The following is a 20,279-nucleotide window of genomic DNA, read 5'->3' as shown; positions in this document are numbered from 1 at the left end:
TTAAGTGTACTGAAGGTATTCAAGATAAAAAGTATGGAAACTGAAAGGGATAAAAATGCTGTCATCATTTACTCATCCTCATGTCATTCCAAACCAGTGTGACTTAACACAAAATATGATTTTTTAAAAAAAAGTGTTGGTACAGTTTTGGTTGCACTGACTGCCTTTGTGCGCTGTAAAAAACTATATGATCAGTAAGTCATAACAACATGTGCTTTTACATTACTTTAACTCGTCAAAATAATTAAAGTAATTTCAACTTTTTTTATACAAGTTATATGAGATTCAGCTCAACTTTTTAAGTCAATTTAATATAATTTATGTTGAAATGATTTGTACAGCTAATTTTATTATACTTAAATTTAAGGTAGCAACTGAACTTCAGTTTTTAAGATGAAATACATGAACTTTTTTTTTTTTTTTTTTTTACAGTGTTTGCACATTCATGAAAATGTGTTCTACAGAATAAAGAAAGGCATACACCGTGAATAAATGAGAATTTTAATTTTTGGTTGAACTATTCCTTTAACTAATTCCTTTCCTTTCAGGTCAGGTATATTTACAGTAGCTTGTTTCAAGGCTTGAAAACAAGTCAAACTGACTAATTAAGCTCATTAAGAAATCTTTTTTTTTTTTTTTGCAGTGTACAACTTGCAGTGTTAAAAATGTATTAATAAAATGTAAAAATTAACATTAACCAAGATTAATAAATGCTTTGAAAAATTATTGTACATTGTTATTTCACGTTAGCTATCATACTTTTAACATACAAAACCTTATTGTAAAGTGTTACCAATGAACTTGAATTTTGAAGGTAGCCTACAATAATCTACAAACAAATAAAAAACAACCAATAATCATAATCTTTTAAATGCTTCAGTATTTACATAGAAAGAAAAGAGGCCTTTGTCATCTAAAAATGGATCACATGTAGACAAAGCACCAGTGGCACAGGCTCACATTCTCATGTAACAGGGATTGTGGTTGCACAGTCAAGGTCAGCAACTCTGCCCTCTAGTGGCACTGTATAAAAAAAAAAAAACCCAATGTGGATCACTGGTCCTCTCACCAGTCCAGAACAGAGCAGGAATGCACACCTCATTTGGCCTCAGGCAAACATCTGCGGGACTATGAATAATATAACAAAAAAGAAGAATCTCCATGTGACAATACATGACAATTCAAACACTTTATAAATGTAACACTCAATCCTTAAAAACAGATTTGTTTATTCCTTCACCTTTGGTGAGGGTTCGCTGGCCCCAAATACAAGACATCGCCTCTCATAAACCCGAAGTAAAAGTTCAACCTACTGGTGTGTCCAACATTTCCCATATGCTTCTCAGCCTGCATTGGGCCAGGTCCTCTGTCTAGTCTCTCCCACTGATTGAGCATGTGTAATGGATTCCGTATCATTTTCCTCTGTTGCACGGTAAAAAAAAATAAAAACTCAAATGGGAATTGAATCTGCAGTAAGCCATTACATGCTGAATGAAAAGAGACATCCATAATGGTTTGGATACAAGCTTTGCTTCTTTTATTTCTCAGATATGGCTTCTCCAGGGCACACATTTACATCCACTTTGAGCTATAGGGATCTAAAGCACAGGGAAATATATTCTTCAACATCTACGATGGACGTTTAATAGCTTATAAACGAGACTGAGTGAATGAAATTGCCCCAGAATTAACAAGGCAGATGGTTGGACAGGGACAAAGGCTTACTGATCAGCACAACCAAATGAGTGTGCACCGATTATGAATGGTCCATATATAAAAGCCTCCGTCAGGTCGGTTGGAGTCATGTAATGTAATAAAGAAAGAAATGCATTTCATCAGGCCCAACCTGGCAAAGCCAACTGACATAATAAAATGCAGTCAGCAGAGTTATTGGGGCATCCCAAAGGTGGGCATCCATGGTTACAACACTGCCTCGCCATTACGATTTCACGCTGCCAAAGTATTTGCCTTTGTGTACTTTGCCAAAGAGGTCAAAATTTGGCTGCTTAGCATGACCCCATTAGCCCCTGCCGGTAGATGCTATAACTACACCATCTGGACCAAAAAAAATAATAATTATATATATATAAATATGTGTGTGCGTGTGTGTGAGAAAAAACAAGAACAATTTTAAAAGTTCTTTTTTGTCAATACAATGAAAGTCAAAGCTGTCCAGTACTGTTACTGTTAATTAAAACTATTAAAAAATTATTTTAATTAACTGAAACACAGCTAAAATAAATAAATATAAATATTACACGAAAAACTTACACTTAAACAAAAATTAGAAATGTTGCCTTGGCAACTAACTGAAAAAGTTGAAGTACTAAAATGACTAAAACTAAAACCGAAATAAAACATAAATTAAATCTAAATAGAAGTATTAAAAAACAAAAACTAAAAAAAGCAAAAGCACATAAAAAATGAATTAAAAAGTTAAATTAAAATGAAAAAAATATATATATTAAAACAAACTATAAATATTAATAAACACTATAATAGTATATAAATAATACTAAAATAACACTGGCCTAATGTTGTTTTGGGCCCCACTGACTTTCATTGTACAGACAAAAACAGCTGAAACATTCTTCTAAGTATATTCTTTTGCGCTCCACAGAGGAAAGTCAATCATACACGTTTGGAATGACAAGAAGGTGATTAAGTGACAGAATTCTTTTATTTTTGGGAGAACTATCCCTTTAAAACCATGAAATGGACTATTCATGATGTCATTTTCAGCTCAGGTGATTGGCTGAAAAAGTTCTGTGGTCCCATGAGCAAAAATGGCGCATTTAAAATTGAAAGATAAACTGCTAATGCAAAATGGATAGCTTTCTGCAGGTATAATAGATCTCCTTGGCTTTACCAAACTGAAATGCACATGTGGAGAGAAGGGTCAAAGTGTGTGTGCGAGGGAGTGAGGTGTTTGGTAGATTGAAGCTATCGCTGTAATTGCAGTCAGAAAGGTGGGACACTGTCTGCTGCATCTCCTGATAACAGGACCAGATGAGACACATCCATCATAAAATCACATCATACTTCACAGCTGACTTTCCTGTCCTCTAAACTAACCACAGACTGCATCCCATCTAGAACTTTGGATCATCTCCAGCCTCAGGACTCAGAAGTGTGTGAGGATGATGGGCTCTCACTCTGTGGAGTTTCTCAGACACTTTTTCTCTAACCTCTTTTTTCCACTCATGGGTTCAGGTCACTTCGGAGGATTGTGTAATGTGGTAGCGCTAACGGCACTGATGCACAGGTTCGCAGTCAGACCTAAACCGCTTCTCCTCCTGAAAGCCATCATGCTGAGGCGCCAAATGTTTTTAGAAGAGAGCATGTCGTCTTTTCCAGACTGGGTCTGTTTCAGTTCTGTAGAAGCTGGGCCCTGCTACTCAGACGAGAAAAAAGTATTATTGAATACTATTCCCCAGTGCTCTTGGTGAAGAATGTATTATGAAAGCACATTCCCTTCTCTCTCACAGTCCTCTCTCGCTCTCCGTCTGAAATTAAGACTGCAGCATGGAGCTCATGCCATGTGCAGTAGTTGATTATGTGCGGAAAAGCTTAAACATTACAAAGAACCTCTTTTAGACCTTTTTTGACATATTATGACATAACATCATGTACAAAACTTGCTGATATTAGAACATAGCTACTGCTGATGAAGCTGCATTTAAGTTTGGAAAATACAAGATTTTTCCATTTAGGTCAACATGAAATGCTGTTTGCAACTCATTTTACTTCCATAACCTAAACAGTCGTATTTTATATTGTTTATGTTATTTAAAGAAAGATATGGTGTAAGGCGGGGCTAATTTTATCCATAAAAAACTGATTGGACTGTAAAAAGTGGACGTTATATATGAAAACAAAGGCAGGTGGTTGGCGAGGAGTGGCTGAAAGAATGTGTATTTTTGACATCAGCAGTGTAGGCGGAGCAAGTCATTACATTTTGCGGATTGATTATGAAGAATAATTCAGAATAATGTCCACCAAGGAATCATTCAAAATAGGACAAAGAATGTTTGTTAAGTAATAATAATTATTATTATGAACAACAATAGATCATCATCATCATCATCATCATCATCATCATAATCATAATCATTATTATTAATTATAAATAGTGTCCATTTTGGTTTTGGTTTTAAAAAAGCAAATTTAAATGTGTGATTTTAACCTCTGAGGTGGACTATGTCTGTCAGATCAAAACATGCAATAATAATAACTTTAATAATAATAATAATAATAATAATAATAAATGACTTCCAATTTGGTTTCATGTTGACTTCAAACGAGCTGATTTAATGTGACATTTTAACCCCTGAAGTGGATTGTCTAAAAGGTCAAAATGCATCAATTTCTGAAGCTGAAAAGTAGGCAGGGACTTTGGAACACTGTGGGTGGAGCTAAAATTTAAGTGAGTGGCATTGGTGCGCAACAGAGCGCAGACCAAACAGTCCCAGGTGTCAGTTAGAGCGAGGCTGCTGCAGTTATATAACTCTCTCCCTCTCCAACTCCAAAACAGCTGTGTGACCTACCACACTACCTGAACCACACAGCCTATACAGCCGCAAGCACGCACAAACACAAACACACACACACACACACACACACACACACACACACACACACACACACACACACACACACACACACACACACACACACACACACACACACACACACACACACACACACACACACACAACCAGCATCAGCATAAATGCAATGGCAGCCACATGGCTCTGTTTAGAAAAATACGCCACATATTTCGCAGAGATTAATGGGGTAGAGCACTAAAACATTCTGTTAATCTGCCTTGTGTGTAGCAGTGCGCTGAGAATTATGTTGGTCTCATGATTGAGATGTAAACCCGACTGTTTTTCTCTCTCTCTCTCTCTCTCTCTCTCTTTCTCTCTCTCTGTGTCTTGCATTTGGATTCAATTGCTGTGAAGCAATGGGATATGAAAAACATTTTCAGAGATGACATATGCCTGCACCCAGAGGGAAGGAAAATGAAAGATTCAGATATGAACTTACCTCACCCTTCTGTTTCACCTCAAATTCTCAGGCAGGTAACTTCTGCAGGTCAGGTGGTTTCTTTTCAGCGTTCCTTCTTCAGACAGTCATCTCTGGAGAAATAACTTGAGAAGATGTGATGGGAACCCAGCAGATAGGGAAGTCTCGGGAATGTCTTGGCACTTGGTCGCAGTCAAATAGTGTTTACATACGAGCAGAAAGGACTAATACAACTCTAGAGAAAGTTCTGGTTCTCAATGGCAGGTGCCAATCTGGTTCTTGTTCTTACTTCTGTCTCTGGAGAAAATTAAGTCCATGTGTTTGTCGCAGTGAAGGGAAAAAAGTCCTTGTGGTGTTGTCTCCAGACTGGATACAAGTAGATTTCAGACGCACCTTCTGAATCTCTGTGCACTCTCACAGGGTGGAAAGTAGGAGGGAGAGAGAAAGAAAAAGAGAGAGGGAGAGGGAGAATGTGAGAGGCAGGGTGCTCGACTTCACTAGGCAGTGGCTCTCCTGACTCCAGGCAAGAAGAGGACCTCCTTACAGGGCTTTTAACTGAGGGCAGAGCACCTGGAAGCTCCCAGTCTCTTTTCTTGCAAGTACTTTTTTCCAAACAGAGAGAGTGGATTGTTTCTCTGGCACCCTCCATACAAAAAGCAAGTGTCTGCGACTGGGTAGAATAAGGAAGCAGTATAGAGAATGGGGTGGGGTAGGTGGAGTAAAGGGATGGATTTGCACCCCTCCTCTTTTCCCGGTAACCATTTAAGCCCTTGTTTTCCCACCTCCAACATAAACATCTGCAAACAAATGCTTGCACTCATACAAACAGACAAATCTTTCCCAGAAAGCACCTTTTGGAAAATTCAGGCTGTGCTGGCGGAGCTCACACTGCATCGATTTCACCTCAGCGAAAGCATTCTTTCACAAAACGGCTCAATTTTGCTGTCCTAAACGTTCCGGCACAAGATTATAAGCACGTATGCAGCAATAAGTACAGTGGAAGTCTGTTTTTGTGTAATCTTGCCAGACTCTCAGCCAATTAAACCAATCAGTTTTATGAGATGAGATTAAATTTCTTGGCTGACTGATCTAGACTGTGAACTACTTAGCAACAGTTCCCAAGTGGAACCTTTCCAGGATGAATTGCTACGATAATATGTACAAATGCTTAATTCAGAATGTGTACAGCAGCATTTTGAGGCTACAATCGGAGATACGCATTAGTACAGTTAATGGCACCTATTACCCAATTTGAATTCTCCTGGAATAAAAATAGTTTCATTACCTCGGATAATGATGTGAAGAGTGTGTAAGAACATGCAGTGTTAAAATATGTTATCTAGACCTAAATTAACCATCATCGCGGTGCTCTCCTCCTCATCTGATCCCAGTAACAATGAGCTCATTCAGTTCCAATTAGCCACTGTGCAACATATACGAACTCTAGATAATTTGCAACACCAACTTTATCATAATATCCAATCATAAAACCCAAGATTAGATTGAGCGCACATTGAAAAATGGGGGATTTGAAGCCTCGGGTAGGGCCTGATATAGCTTTGGATAATGCCAGAGGAGACGGAGCAACAAGTGGGGCATTGTGCTCGGAGGGAGCTACGGCTAAGACTAGCCACTGGATACCTTCCATCCATGCAGCCCCTGACATGGTTGGATATTAAGTGCGTTATCAGATGCTAATCTGAGTTTGTGTGGCTCGTAAGTAATGGAACAGACAATAAAGAGGCACGCGGCTAATTACTGACCTGTTTACATGCACTACGTTCACATGGTGGGCTTTGAAAACTGGACCTAAAGATCAAGAAAACACATTTGCACTCAGCAGTTCATGGGTTTGAACTAGCATGACAAAATCGGATAGTGATGAAGCAAAATTATGGGCTAATTCACACTGCATCAACAAATGCCAATCAACTCGGACAATCACCAGATTACAGTATGTCACTTCTCAGACAATCGTTTGTTGCGTCGTGGGATGTCTGAGAAGTGACATACTGTAAATTGGCAACTCGAAAACAAGTGTCTACCAATGGCAAAAGACCGAAAGGGGTAACATAGTTAGTTATTTAGGTCTTTATTGTCGTTGCATATGTTTGCAACATGTCTATCGCCACTGGTCGATGCAGTGTGAATTAGACTTAAAATTATAGTTAAGCACATATTGTACATGCCATTTCTCTTTTAAAGGGACATTTAATGTTTAATACAAGTTAGACTCAATCGACAGCACTAAAAATAGAAATAAAAAATATAAAATAATAAGCTTCACATTTCTGCTTTTAAATCCTCCAGAAAGTGGCCCCATTCACTTCCATTGTAAGCACCTCGCCATAACCTCGACTTTTGTTTTTTAATAAAACTTTTTTTTTTGTGGCAATCAACATTATGGCAAAAATGCTGTCAACTGAACCTAAATATTCCATTAAGAGTAGGTTTAGTGCTTTCATGTGAATTCAAACCTTTACTAGTGCTGGATAAACATAACCTATTGTGTTCTTGAACTGTGCTGTTGGCTACCTCTGAGTATGCGTGATTAAAAGGAGTGGGGCGAGACTAAGCTCTTAGTTTTCATGACCAGGTGAACTGTTTCCTATGAGGACAAGCATATTTTTGTAATGACCGCTCTCCTCAGTGGGTTGGGGGCTTTGAAGACCATCATTAGCCACAAACTTTAATAGCAATGGCTTTTCGTGTTCCTTGCCGGTTTGTTTGATCTATCCAAGCAATTTTCTCAATGAGAGTCACTCAAAGATTATCAGATATTGAAATGAGTATGAATAGTGCTTAGCAAAGGAAAAACAGACCCCGGTTTTTCTCCTAAACTTATTAATCTTACTAATCTTAGCTGCTGATCATGCCATTAACCAATGTAAATAGTCAAAGATCCTTCAATGAACCACTTCAGGTCTTGATTTCAATCACTTTAATGTCTTTAGAAATGTCTGGACATGGTCTGTCCTTGCTGATGGAGGATCTATGAAACTACTCAATGTCATTGTTAAAGGGACAGTTAACCTAAAAAAAATGAGATAAAAATAAGATATTTTGAATGTTTCTTTTTTCCATACATTGAAAGACATTGGAGTCCAAAACATCACTGGACCCCTCTGATCTTCATTGGTATGGAGTATTGATGTAGAAAGTCCTGGTACTTTGGTACCAAGTTGACACTAAATTAAAATGAATTTAAAGACCACCTTTCTGCAGTATTTTCTTGTTAAGTTGTGACATAAGGAATTCTTTTTTTGGGTCCAAGCCATTTCAAGTGAGATGGCTTTTTATGAGCACTATTCATTTATAGCACAGATTTAAGCTAAGCTTAAGTAATGTTGTCTCCAGGCTCATGGTGTCCCAGACACCATTATTTTAATGATTCATAAAAGAACAGCTACTGTCTGGCCAGCTGAGATTTTGGTATGGATATAAATGTTAGGATCATGTTTCAGTAGTATTACATCACACGTGAGTATTAGCACCAATTGTTGTTTGCTTTGGGATCTGATAAGCCCGGAACACACCAAACTAGTGGCAATGAAAGACTGCGGGATTGGCTCACGTCAGCAGCATCTGGGTCCAAAGTTGCCTTGACACACCAAACCGATGATTGACACCAAGTAGCACGTCCATTCTGCGTCTGCGTAAGAAGAAATGCCTTTCCGTACCAGCAGGTGGCAGTAGCTGAACAGTTAATCAGAATGATAAGCTCAGACGCCAATTCAACATGTCGAATAGGCCGGAAAAAAAAAGCCAACGAGGACCAACTTCAGCCGACGGTGCGGAACACAACTTAGTCGGTCGATGAACAAAAACTGCCCGACAGCCGATTGTCGGCTTGGTGTGTTCCGTGCTATAGAGCCTTTGGACCCAGGTTCGGTGATGCATGGCAGACTTAAAAAAGAATATAGTTCATTTATGGGTGTACTATTCCTTTAAAACAGTAGTTCTCAACCAAAGGGCTGGTGTCCACTAAAAAGCCTCAAAAAACATCCAAAGACTTAAGACAAACCACGCATTACAATAAGCAAAAACAACGAAAATCTTAATATGTCTTATATTAATTCACCCCTCAAAATAATTTATTTTCTTTTCTTTGAAGAACCAAAATTCCCACCGTCTTGGAAAACCCTCCATATGTTTGGCTATAATTATATTGATAATAATAATTCTGATTACAAAAGTGTAATTTCTAGACCTGGAAAGGTCATATAAATGAATAAAATTTTATAGCTCCATTGGTATTTTTATATTGAATATAATTTTTTCTAGTTATGCCAAGCTCTAAAATATTTTAAACAAACAAATCAAAAAACAACAACAACCCTAGTAATGCACAAAGAAATGGAAAGAAATCATGGGGTCTCGAAAATTGTTAGCCATGGAGTCAAAATCATTGACTTAAAATCAGCTTTAAAAGAATGACACATTTGTGTAAGAAAGAAACTTTTGACAACTTTAAAGGAAAAAAGCTTATCCTATTTTGAGGATCCTAAATCAACAACTGTCATAATATGGGCTAATTAATTATATGACTTCATCAATGTCAACAAATGCGGAATCGGAAATTCTTACTTGCATTAAAGAGCCCCTTATAGTCTTCACAGACTTTACAGAGGAAGGGATGAGTTTTCCGTGCGTCTTCTTGTGATGTCATCAATAGTATCCTGTGTATGCGGTTTTGAGTTGCAGGCTGCCATTCACACCCAGGTGTCAGGGTATTTTTTTTAGTCTTAGTGAAGTGACTTAGGGAGAAGGAGAAGGGAAGGCCTGCCACTGGAGCTCATTCACAAACCAGCTGACCTCACCACCTCCACCCTGCCTTTACAAGGTGAAATTGACCCATGGAAACACTCCTGGTAATAAGAGTTTCCCCACACTTTCACCCTGTTATGTTCCGTGAGCGAAGTATATAAAAATAAACAGCCATCACAAATCTGAATGCCACAGCATTCCATTAGAAAAGCTGTTTTGCTTTACACGACTGCCAGGAGCTAAAAGTAAGCTGTGACACCTGCGACGGTTGACACCCCACCCAAGGCTCCAGTTTTCTGAGTCAGAGCTCATGTGTGGGCTTGTGTGTGTTTTACTGAAGGACCCACTGTCTCCTTGTATGTTAATATGTTTTGGGTGGAACTTAAGCACTTTCACAGCCCATTACCTCTCAGCAGAGCTATTAGGAATGAGGAACCAGAGGAAAAGGCACCACCACACCACTAGAGGCACTAGTCAACCACTGAACCACAAACAGTCATTTGAATTTAAACAAGATAGAATAAGATAGGATATACAAGATCACTTATCAAAATGACAACTTAACATCAAGAAGGATGGAAAACCACAATTAACCCCCGGTTTCACCGCAAGGCTTAGCTAGTCCCAGACTAAAATGTATGTTTGAGCTGTTTTAACTGAAAGCAACTTGCACTATTTTATTTTTAAATATGTCAGTGGCATTGATTTTTCAGTGTAAAAAATAATTGTTGGTTTAACTTAAAAAAGTAAGTTACCTGGTTGCCTTGAGTTCAATGAAATTAAAAACTTGAGTTAAAGCATTAATTCACTTTCAAATGAAAATTACCGCAGGCTTTACTCACCCTCAAGCCATATAGGTGTATTTGACACAATCTGAGATATATTAATAAATATCCTGACGCATCCGAGCTTTATAATGGCAGTGAGCGAGACCAGCAAGTATGAAGCTGAAGAAAGTGCCTCCATCCACATCCATCCATCATAAATATATTCCACATGGCTCCGGGCGGTTAATAAAGGCCTTCTGAAGCGAAGCGATGCGTTTGTGTAAAAAATATCCATATTAAACAAGTTATGAAGTAAAATATCTAGCTTCTGCCAGACCGCCTTCCGTATTCAACTTATGAAAAACGGAATTGGTGTCACGTCAGTTAAGCTGGTCCCACTTTATATTAAGTGGCCTTAACTACTATGTACTTACATCAAAAAAATAAGTACAATGTACTTATTGGGTTCATATTGAATTGCAAAACACATTTGCTGCTATTGAGGAGGATACGTGTAAGGTCAGGGAAAGCTTTGGTGGTATGGGTAGGTTTAAGGGTGGGGTAAGGTGTAAGGGATGGGTCAACAGTGTTATTATAAATGTAATAACAGAAATTAATTACAGATGTAATTACATGCAGGTGTTTTTAAAATATAAGTACAATGTAAAAACATGTATGTACACAATAAGTGCATTGTATCAAATTATTAATTTTTAATCATGTAAGTGCATAGTAATTAAGGCCACTTAATGTAAAATGGGACCGTTAAGCTTTTAGGGAAGGCGTAGGACATAGCGTAAGCATTTTGAACTGCGAGAGGCATTACGCTTTCTTCGTAAGTTGAATACGGTCTGGTGGAAGCTAGATATTTTACTTCATAACTTGTTAAATACATAATTTTTTTTATTTTTTTTTTACACACAAACTCATCGCTTCTCTTTAGAAGGCCTTTATTAACCCCACGGAGCCGCGTGGAGTACGTTTATGATGAATGGATGTGGAGGGAGGCTCTTTCTTCAGCTTCATACTTGTTGGTCTCGCTCACTACCATTATAAAGCTTGGATGCATCAGGATATTTATTAATATATCTCAGATTGTGTTCATCAGAAATAAGAAAGACATATATACCTTTACAATATTAGTTTTTAATGTTTTGATCAAATAAATGCAGCCTTGGTGAGCATAAAAAATTATTATTTTTTTTTTTTAAACAGTAAATAATGATAGTATTGGCATTTTTTGTAAATGAACCCTGAATCTCTTTTCCTCTCTATCGCTATATCACAACAAGGCCCTGGCACTTGGCTTAGTTTCAACGTGACATATTATTCGGGTGATGGAGCCTAACCTTTGTCTCCTGTAACCTTAAAGTGGAATGCCTGGCATCTGGTAGCTGGTAGTGCTGGTAGATGTGGATGAAGGGGGGGATAAAAACTGAAACTGATATAAAGTTCTCTGAGAAATTCCTTTATGTATGGTTAGTGAGGCTGCCAAGGCTCAGGCTGGCACAGGAGAAGAGAAGAGTGATGCTCTGCCTGACCCATCTTGTACCTCAGTCATGTTTCTTCAGGATAATTATTTTACATTGATAAAAGGAGCACTAAAGAGGTTGAGAGATATGGAGGACAGAAGGGATACTGTCCTTTCTCTCTGGGTTAGAAGTGCACAATATAGATTAGAAGAGCGGGCAGGTAAACTTCACTTCTGGCTGGATGAGAAAGAGGAAACAAGCACTATGGCTAGATGACAGGAACCATTAGGGAATTCCTAACAAGGGAGGAGAAAAAGGAGGGAGTTTACATCACTACCGATCGCACTAAAAGCCTACTTTTAGCAAGTCTGATATACTCAAAGGACAAATAGTACTTTGTTGCCATTTTTAAGGCCAGCTATTTTGTAGTTGATCTTCAACAGTAAACATCCAAATGAGCATTCAGACAACAAAAGAGACAATCAACCTAACCATAAGTTGGAGCCATAAGTTTTGGGGCCATAAACACTTGCTATTTACACTTTTTGCATTTTTACAGTTTAGATAGCTGATCACATGTAAAGTCCTCCAAGACGCAACAAATACCATACTAGTGCCACATCACTTAAAGGGATAGTTCACCAAAAAATGAAAATGCTGTTATTAATTTCTCACCCTCATGTCGTTCCAAACCCGTAAGACTTTCATTCATCTTCGGAACACAAATTAAGATATTTCAATGTAATCTCTGTCCCTCCATTGACAGCTACGCAACTACCAATTGACGCTTCAAAAAGTTCATAAAGAGATCGTAAAACTAATCCATATGAATTGAGAGGTTTAGTCCAAGTTTTCTGAGAGACACGGTCGCTTTATATGATAAAGTAATTCAGTAATTTAAAGTAATTCGGCAATTAGGTTGCTAATTATTAAATACTCTGCATGACTGTATATTTTTATTTTTATCTTACAAAAAGGCAAAAGGTTGTTTGCATGCAAGGTCTGATCTAGACTAGTAGTCCTTCGCCTAAATGTTAGTAACCATATAGTTTTGGTTACCATTGACTTTCATTGCATTTACTCACCCTCATGTCATTCCAAACCTGTATAAATCTCGTACTCTCAAAAACAAAAGAAGATATTTTGAAGAATGTGAGTAACCAGATGGTTTTGGTTACCACTGACTTTCACTGTATGGACAAAAAATAAAAACACCAAGACATTTCTCAAAATATCTTCTTTTATGTTCCACAGAAGAAGGAATTTTTCATGTAAATTTTTTCAGGAACATTTTTGGGTGAGTGAACGATCCCTTTAAGAACAATATCAGTAATTATTATGTGGTCCATGGGTAATTGAACATAGTAAAATGTTAATTAGTGGAGAATGACTAGACTTTTTATAATCTCAAAAATAAAATAACAATAACAACAATAATTGCCTACAACACAGAAAATGACTGACAGGCAGAGGCAGACATGCATGCATGCACTCACATGCAGACACGCACACAAACAGTAAATGTCTGGACGCTGCCGATAAGAGCTCCAATTTCACTGATTGTGATCTCAGAGCATTGAATGTTTCGCCTCTCTTACCCCTCAAATGTTTATTTACGTGCGACACAGGATGAGAACCATAGACTTAAGAGATAATTGAGATTGAAAGGGTTCAACAACTAAAGAAAAGAAAAAAAAAATCATAGTTTTACTTTGTTTTTCTTTTAAAAAATTATTTTCTATTTTCAAACCAGCAGGCGAGAGAGCAATTTCCTCCACAGCAGGGGCAACGAAATCCAAAAACCCAAACAATCATGTTAGAATAAATAACGTAAACTCCCTGAGTTAAAAATCCCAGGCATAATTCCAAATTCCTTACATGGATGGATTTTAAGGACCAAAGCTTTTATTTTACTGCTTGCGATCAAACTTCCAAGTGTGGAAAAGACAGAAGAAAAGCACATTGCAGGCACCAGCAGTGTGGTTTGAACTATGCACACAAGGGGGCAACATTTTTGAGAACAGTCAACAATAATGCAAGCCATTCTGATGCCCAGACAAACCTCCATGACTAGACAACAAAAATGCAAAAAAAAAAAAAAAAAAATGCAAAAACAAAATGGAAAATTATCTACAGAGCAAATCAGTGCAACAAAACTAACAACAGATGTTAAGAAAAAACAGTCTATTCTTCGCATCATCAGTGTACACTGAGATGCTTTGTTTGACAATAAATAAAAGCATGCCATGAATCTTTATCATACACTCAATACAATTCACTCAACTGATTCTCTGGGACAAACACTGACCTCTGTGAATTTCTGTCCTTGTTTGAAATCGTACAAGACCCTGGTTGACAGTATAATCATGTCGTAACGACCCTTCAACATGCATACAAGTGCCCCGTCTCACCTAGTTTCCTGAGAAACCATGTCAACATGGCCTGGCCTCAATGACAACAGGAATCCCTCCCTAAACAGCTGCTTCCACTAACGTCATTTTACCAAAATTAGATATTTTTTTTATCCTCAGATTGTCTGGGATAGAGAATCTGTAAAATCATTCCTGTGTCATTTATGAAACTGTTTCCAAACACAGAGTTTCGAATGCTAATAAAGCGGTTCCACAATGAGAAATATTAGTTTAAAAAGAATATAATATGCAAAGGATAATAAGAAAGGCAAAAAAAAAAAATCGGTTTGAAACACATCCTAAAAAAACTGCTTGAATTCTTTAAAGGTGCAATAGGACATTTTCGGAGAAGCCAACAATAGCGAGCTAGCCTTCAAAGCTTAAGATCCCACCCTGCCTTCAGAGCGTCTCCAAAGCCACTCCTCCTCCAAAACGCATGAAGGCACACACACACAGCTGCTCTAGGCAAAGCGTCACAAGGGATGGCATTAAACTACTTCATGTCTCAAAGCACATAACATTACAATAATAATGAACATAAACAACTTAGAGGGCTAGTACCTGACTGCTGCAGATTCATTTCAGTGTTGATACTGTTGACATAGAAACGCATATTTCAGAGTCTGAGGACATGAACTGCTCTGGGTAGAGCGTCATGGATTGCCATCTCTTAATTACGGTATTTATGATGTGAACGCAGCATAAGCTCGTTCTTTTGAATCGGTAGGAACTGTAAAAGATGGCTGCGGTTTGTTTGCGGTGCTTCGTGACTGACATCTGTCTACTCAAACTCGGCATAGCATGAAACGCACTGATGAAGTATGATGTCTGCACGAACAGAGTAAAAACATACACTGATAGGCAGATAGGACATCGTATTATTTCCTTCGGACCAAATATAATGATTGGATGAACATTTTTATGGTCCTACGCTTCCACAGACGATATATATTCATAAAAATTCATTTAGGCCACATCCATACGAAGCCAGAGCTTTCCCCATCCGATCTTTTTTTCCCCTCATTTTAAAAAAAGGCCGTAAACATGGTGTCGTCTCAAGAAATATCTGTGTACACATGAAACCACTGAAACAGACTCAAAACGATGTAGTACACATGCCGCACCAATATGTGGCACTGTAATTATGGCACAGAGATACACAAAAAACTTGGAGCATGCGAATAAACCTTGTGCTATGAACCTATAGTAAAGTTTAGTAATAAAGCTTTACTTTGGTAAAGCTAATAGGCTTAGTAGCTTCTGTAGCACGAGCACAAGCATGTAGTAGGGATGGGCGATACAACTTATTTTGTTTTCGATACGATACCGATACGTTCAAGGCCAATATTGCTGATATCGATACCGATACGATACCTCTAATATGAACTTATAGATTTTAACATTTATTAAATTATTGAATTACTAAGAGTACAATGGGTTATGATACCCACTTAACATTATATTTGAAAGGTATTTTAACATTCAATATGCCTTAATTGCAGTTTATTAGATTATATTTTTGTTTACACATGGTGAAAATGTTTACTTGGTAAACCATGGAAAATCTACAAATAAGCCTAAAATGCCCAGCTGAACTATGTTCACTGTAGTAATGGTTCATTTTCATAAGCTGCCAGTGACAGACATTGCACCCATAAAATGAAACATTTGTATTCTGACAGAACATCAATATGAACTTTTAGCGTCCAATTAAAATAAATGTAATTGCACAAACTATAGGCAACTATTTCATTTTAGTCTTCTGTTCAGCATTGTTCTAGGCTGCGTTTCCCAAAAGCATCAATGGTTTCTTACGATACTAAAAGCAGCCCTGTTTGAATGTAGTGTCGGCAGTGAGCGAACGCTCTCTGTGATTGATTGGTTCTGACTTGCAGCATTTGCGTGTTCAGATGAGCAGGAAAATACTTTTACAACAATTTATTTGCTAACATCGCTAACATTTGTCCAATTCAATGCATATTATATGCATTAAATTTATTGTTAAACAAAATGACTGGTAAAAAAAACAAAAAAAACCTTAGTATCGATATTTTAATTTGAGTATCGATACTTTCAATACTCAACGTCAGTATCGATATATCGATACTTCATATCGATCTGCCCACCCCTAGCATGTAGTCTGCCATTGTTGTTGTTGTTGCTGTTACGTGACATAGCAGTGTCTGACCATTTTGTTTTACAAAATATACGGATTGGCTGTACACACGAAAACACAAGGGTGTCATTTTCAGATTTGTCCACTCTGGAACCCGGTTTAAAAAATAAAAAATAAATAGCGGTTTCAGGCTCCCAAAACTTCGGATCCGTCTGGACGAAACGCCGACAGGATGCAATTTTTTTTACGTATACAGCCAAACGCATCTCCATGTATACGGGATCTTAGACCGTTTAACAGTGAATACCATAAGGATATGAGGAAACTTTCAACCAGTATAACAAAAAAATGTTTCTGTAGAGAATCACCTATTGCACCTTTAACTGAACTTAGGGGCCGCTTACATGAGACCGTTTTCAACTTACGTGTTCAGTCTATAGGTACGTTGTGTTTCTTTACAAGGCAACGTTGCCAACTACAGTCTTGGCATTTTCATATGGATGATTTTGACAAAGTTGTTGTCTGTACAAAGGAAAAACTTTTCCGTTTTTAGTACATTGTTGTTGTGTAAACGTACCCTTATATTACAGACAAAAACACAAGCAATTTAGACAGAAATATCTGTGCACTACTTGAAACAGGCTGTCAAAAAGTTAAATAAATTCTGTGCTGTCAACATATGTGTAAAGGCTATGCCAACAGACTGCATTTTATGTGGGGAGAATGAGGCTGACATTATAAAGGAACATTTTTGAAAACAGACATTTGTTACTCAGAAAAATAGCTGTGCAAAAGAAAACACTACCAGTCTACTCGTTTTTGAGAGCAGCGAAAGACATGCCAGAAAAACAAAGTGCTCTAACACTGCGCAAACACCAAACATAAAAAATGAACTTTAGACCACCCATGGAGGTGACAAACTTACAAATGAGCCCTAACAGACTTTCTGTGACCAGTACATGGCTCAGAAGCTGGGTGAAATATCTGGAAATTTGCTGTGGTTTTCCAAACGAGCACATCATTTGCAGTGTACAGCAGTGTTATCAATCTCAATTTGAGGGTTTGAGTTCATGATTGAATTAGGAGTGCCTGACTCATGGTACTTAGCGAATTAGTGCCCACTGGAATCAGAACAATAGCTTTAACCCTTGTTGAATGTGTTTTTGTAGAGAAATAAAAGATACCAAGAAAAAGCAGGTACTTCATAATGTGATTTTAGGGGGGTAAATGAGTCCATCATATGTGCCCCCTTCAGTATTCTGCTATGAAAGACAGAGATCATTACAGTTAATATCAACTTTTTTGTCAAACAGAATTGATTTATGTTGAAGCTACACTGTGTGAAATAAATTGTACCTTTAGGGGTATAACAGCTTGTCACTTGGCAATGCTCTTAAAGGAAGAACTCTGGCAGTTTCCAGTTTCCCAAGTTTTGAGTTGTACGCATGATTGAGAGCATCTTCAAAAACTGTAAAGGAATTCCATAAAAAAGAACTAAATTTTTATGTCTATAAATGAAATTAAAACGTAGTCACAACTCCTATAATTCAACCACAGTACATGTTATGAAATCTGTGACGCACAGAAATCACCAGATTTCTGTTAAATTCTTGTCTAGCCACAAACACAGTCATTTGTAGACCATGTTTGTTTGTTTCAGGGTGGTTTTCTCTCCAAAAGTATTTGGCAGTGTTTCACTACAGCCACCACAAACGTAACAGGTTTCAGGTTTGAAGAGTCCCTAAATACTGTAGTATAAAGAATGCTAACTTTTAATCTGAAAGCTGTTTATTTATCCTCACCCTTCTAGTAATTAGCAAGAAAATTAAGAAGCAAGTAGTCAAAACAGTGCTACTAAAAAAGTCTAACATTTTGACAATAGGCAGGAAGATTAGAATGGTTAAGATTCTGATTGATGGTTTCAGGATATCCTCGACTGTTAACCCGATCTTATCTGTGGCCTGTACCTCTACTAATTAACAGGCAGTATGCAGAACATCTGACATTCTTGGCGCCAGGAACCCAGAAGTGTTCTGACCAAGTAACCATGTACAGAACAGAGGACTCTACCAAGACTCAAAAACAATTTCCAGGACATTTCAAATTTCATTATGACGGGAATAAAAGACTAGGATCATAGATTACAGGCCTTAAGTATTATAATCCTCTCTCCGAAAGTCTTAAAGGATTAGTTCACCCAAAAATGAAAATTCTGTCGTTCCACACCCGTAAGTCCTTCGTTCATCTTCGTAACACAAATTAAGATCTTTTTGATAAAATCCGATGGCTCAGTGAGGCCTGCAGTGCCTCAAAAAACAAAATAACAACTTTGTTTAACAATATCAATATTCAAAACACTGCTTCATGAAGCAAAGAAGCTCTATGAATCTTTTGTTTCGAATCAGTGTTTCGGAGCGCGTATCAAACTGCCAAAGTTTGAAATTTCAAAATACTTATAACGTAACGAATCCTTGTTTACTGAAATCCAGTGATTTTGGCACTCCGAACGACTGATTCGAATCAAAAGATTCATAAAGCTTCAAAGCTTCCTGAAGCAGTGTTTTGAAATCACCCATCACTAGATATTGTTGAATAAAATCGTTATTTTTTTTTTTTGGCACACAAAAAATATTTTCGTCACTTTATAATATTAAGGTTGAACCACTGTACTCACATGAACTGTTTAAAATATGTCTTTAGTAGCTTTCTGGTTATTGAAAAAGGAAATTATCTTGCTGGCAATGCAGGCCTCACTGAGCCATCAGACTTTATCAAAAATATCTTATTTTGTGTTCTGAAGATGAACGAAGGTCTTATGGGTTTGGAACGACATGAGTGTGAGTCATTAATGACAGAATTTTCATTTTTGGGTGAACTAACCCTTTAAAAACGGTAATTTGTTTTAATTCACTATATGACAGGATTCAGTCGTAATGTAGTGTAATTCAAAATACTTCTCTCACGAGTCAAAACTCAGCATGCATGAACATTGTGCTTTCTGTTACTAACATTAAAGGGATAGCTCATCCTAAAATGAAAATGATTCATTTACTCACCTTGGTGTTGTTCTAATACAGTATAAATTCTTCTTTTTGTGTTGATTTCTCACAACTTTTGTGCTTTTTTCTGGGCGAGTCGGAGTGAACTAAGTCTCACAAACATGCACGTCACAAATTTTTGTTCAATATACATTAAATACTCCTTAGACGTCCTAGTGAAGAGACAAAAATTACTCTAGATCTGAAGTTTAGTAATTAAGAAAAGAAACGTTTTATTTGTGTGTGGATTGTCACACCCAGATCTTCACATTGTGGGCATTAGTGGCATTTCAACTCAATGAAAGCTAATAAAAACTCACATTCATGCCTTCAAATTAGAAATACATAAGAGATTTTATGCAAATTATGTGTTTTTAAAGAAACTCATACAATTTGCACATGTATTTTTTGTTTATTTTGAGAAAACTGTGATATTTGGATGCAGTTTGCATGTTATTGCCCCCACACCTAGCTATTGAACACACTGGATTATATAGGTATGATTGAATTATTATTTAAAATATTATTTTAAAATATCAAGATGACAGGGTGGACCAGCACATAAAGCAGAACACACAAAGCATGACAAAATATGACAATGAAACATTTATTCAACTTCTATTTATTCAACTCCCTGCCGCTTATTAATTTTTTGTTTACTTTAATTTAATTCATATCGA

At 37.3% G+C, this 20,279-nt stretch overlaps 1 protein-coding gene across 2 annotated transcripts in view; it reads right to left on the bottom strand.

Moving 5' to 3' along the window:
- The window catches only part of col8a2 (collagen, type VIII, alpha 2), a 76,078-nt gene extending 61,667 nt beyond the window's left edge, over positions 1 to 14,411 (bottom strand). Inside the window, exon 1 of one of the 2 annotated variants that reach the window (XM_067411857.1) lies at positions 14,343 to 14,411. The gene's annotated coding sequence lies outside the window, so the exon portion shown is untranslated. Of the gene's footprint in view, positions 1 to 5,049; positions 5,257 to 14,342 lie in introns of those variants that run through there. The other variant, XM_067411856.1, reaches the window with a different exon arrangement.
- Positions 14,412 to 20,279: the final 5,868 nt, after the last annotated feature.

This window comes from Chanodichthys erythropterus, chromosome 15, assembly GCF_024489055.1.
Source record: "Chanodichthys erythropterus isolate Z2021 chromosome 15, ASM2448905v1, whole genome shotgun sequence".
NCBI classification, from domain to species: domain Eukaryota; kingdom Metazoa; phylum Chordata; class Actinopteri; order Cypriniformes; family Xenocyprididae; genus Chanodichthys; species Chanodichthys erythropterus.
This window is presented reverse-complemented; position numbering and strand designations above follow the sequence as displayed.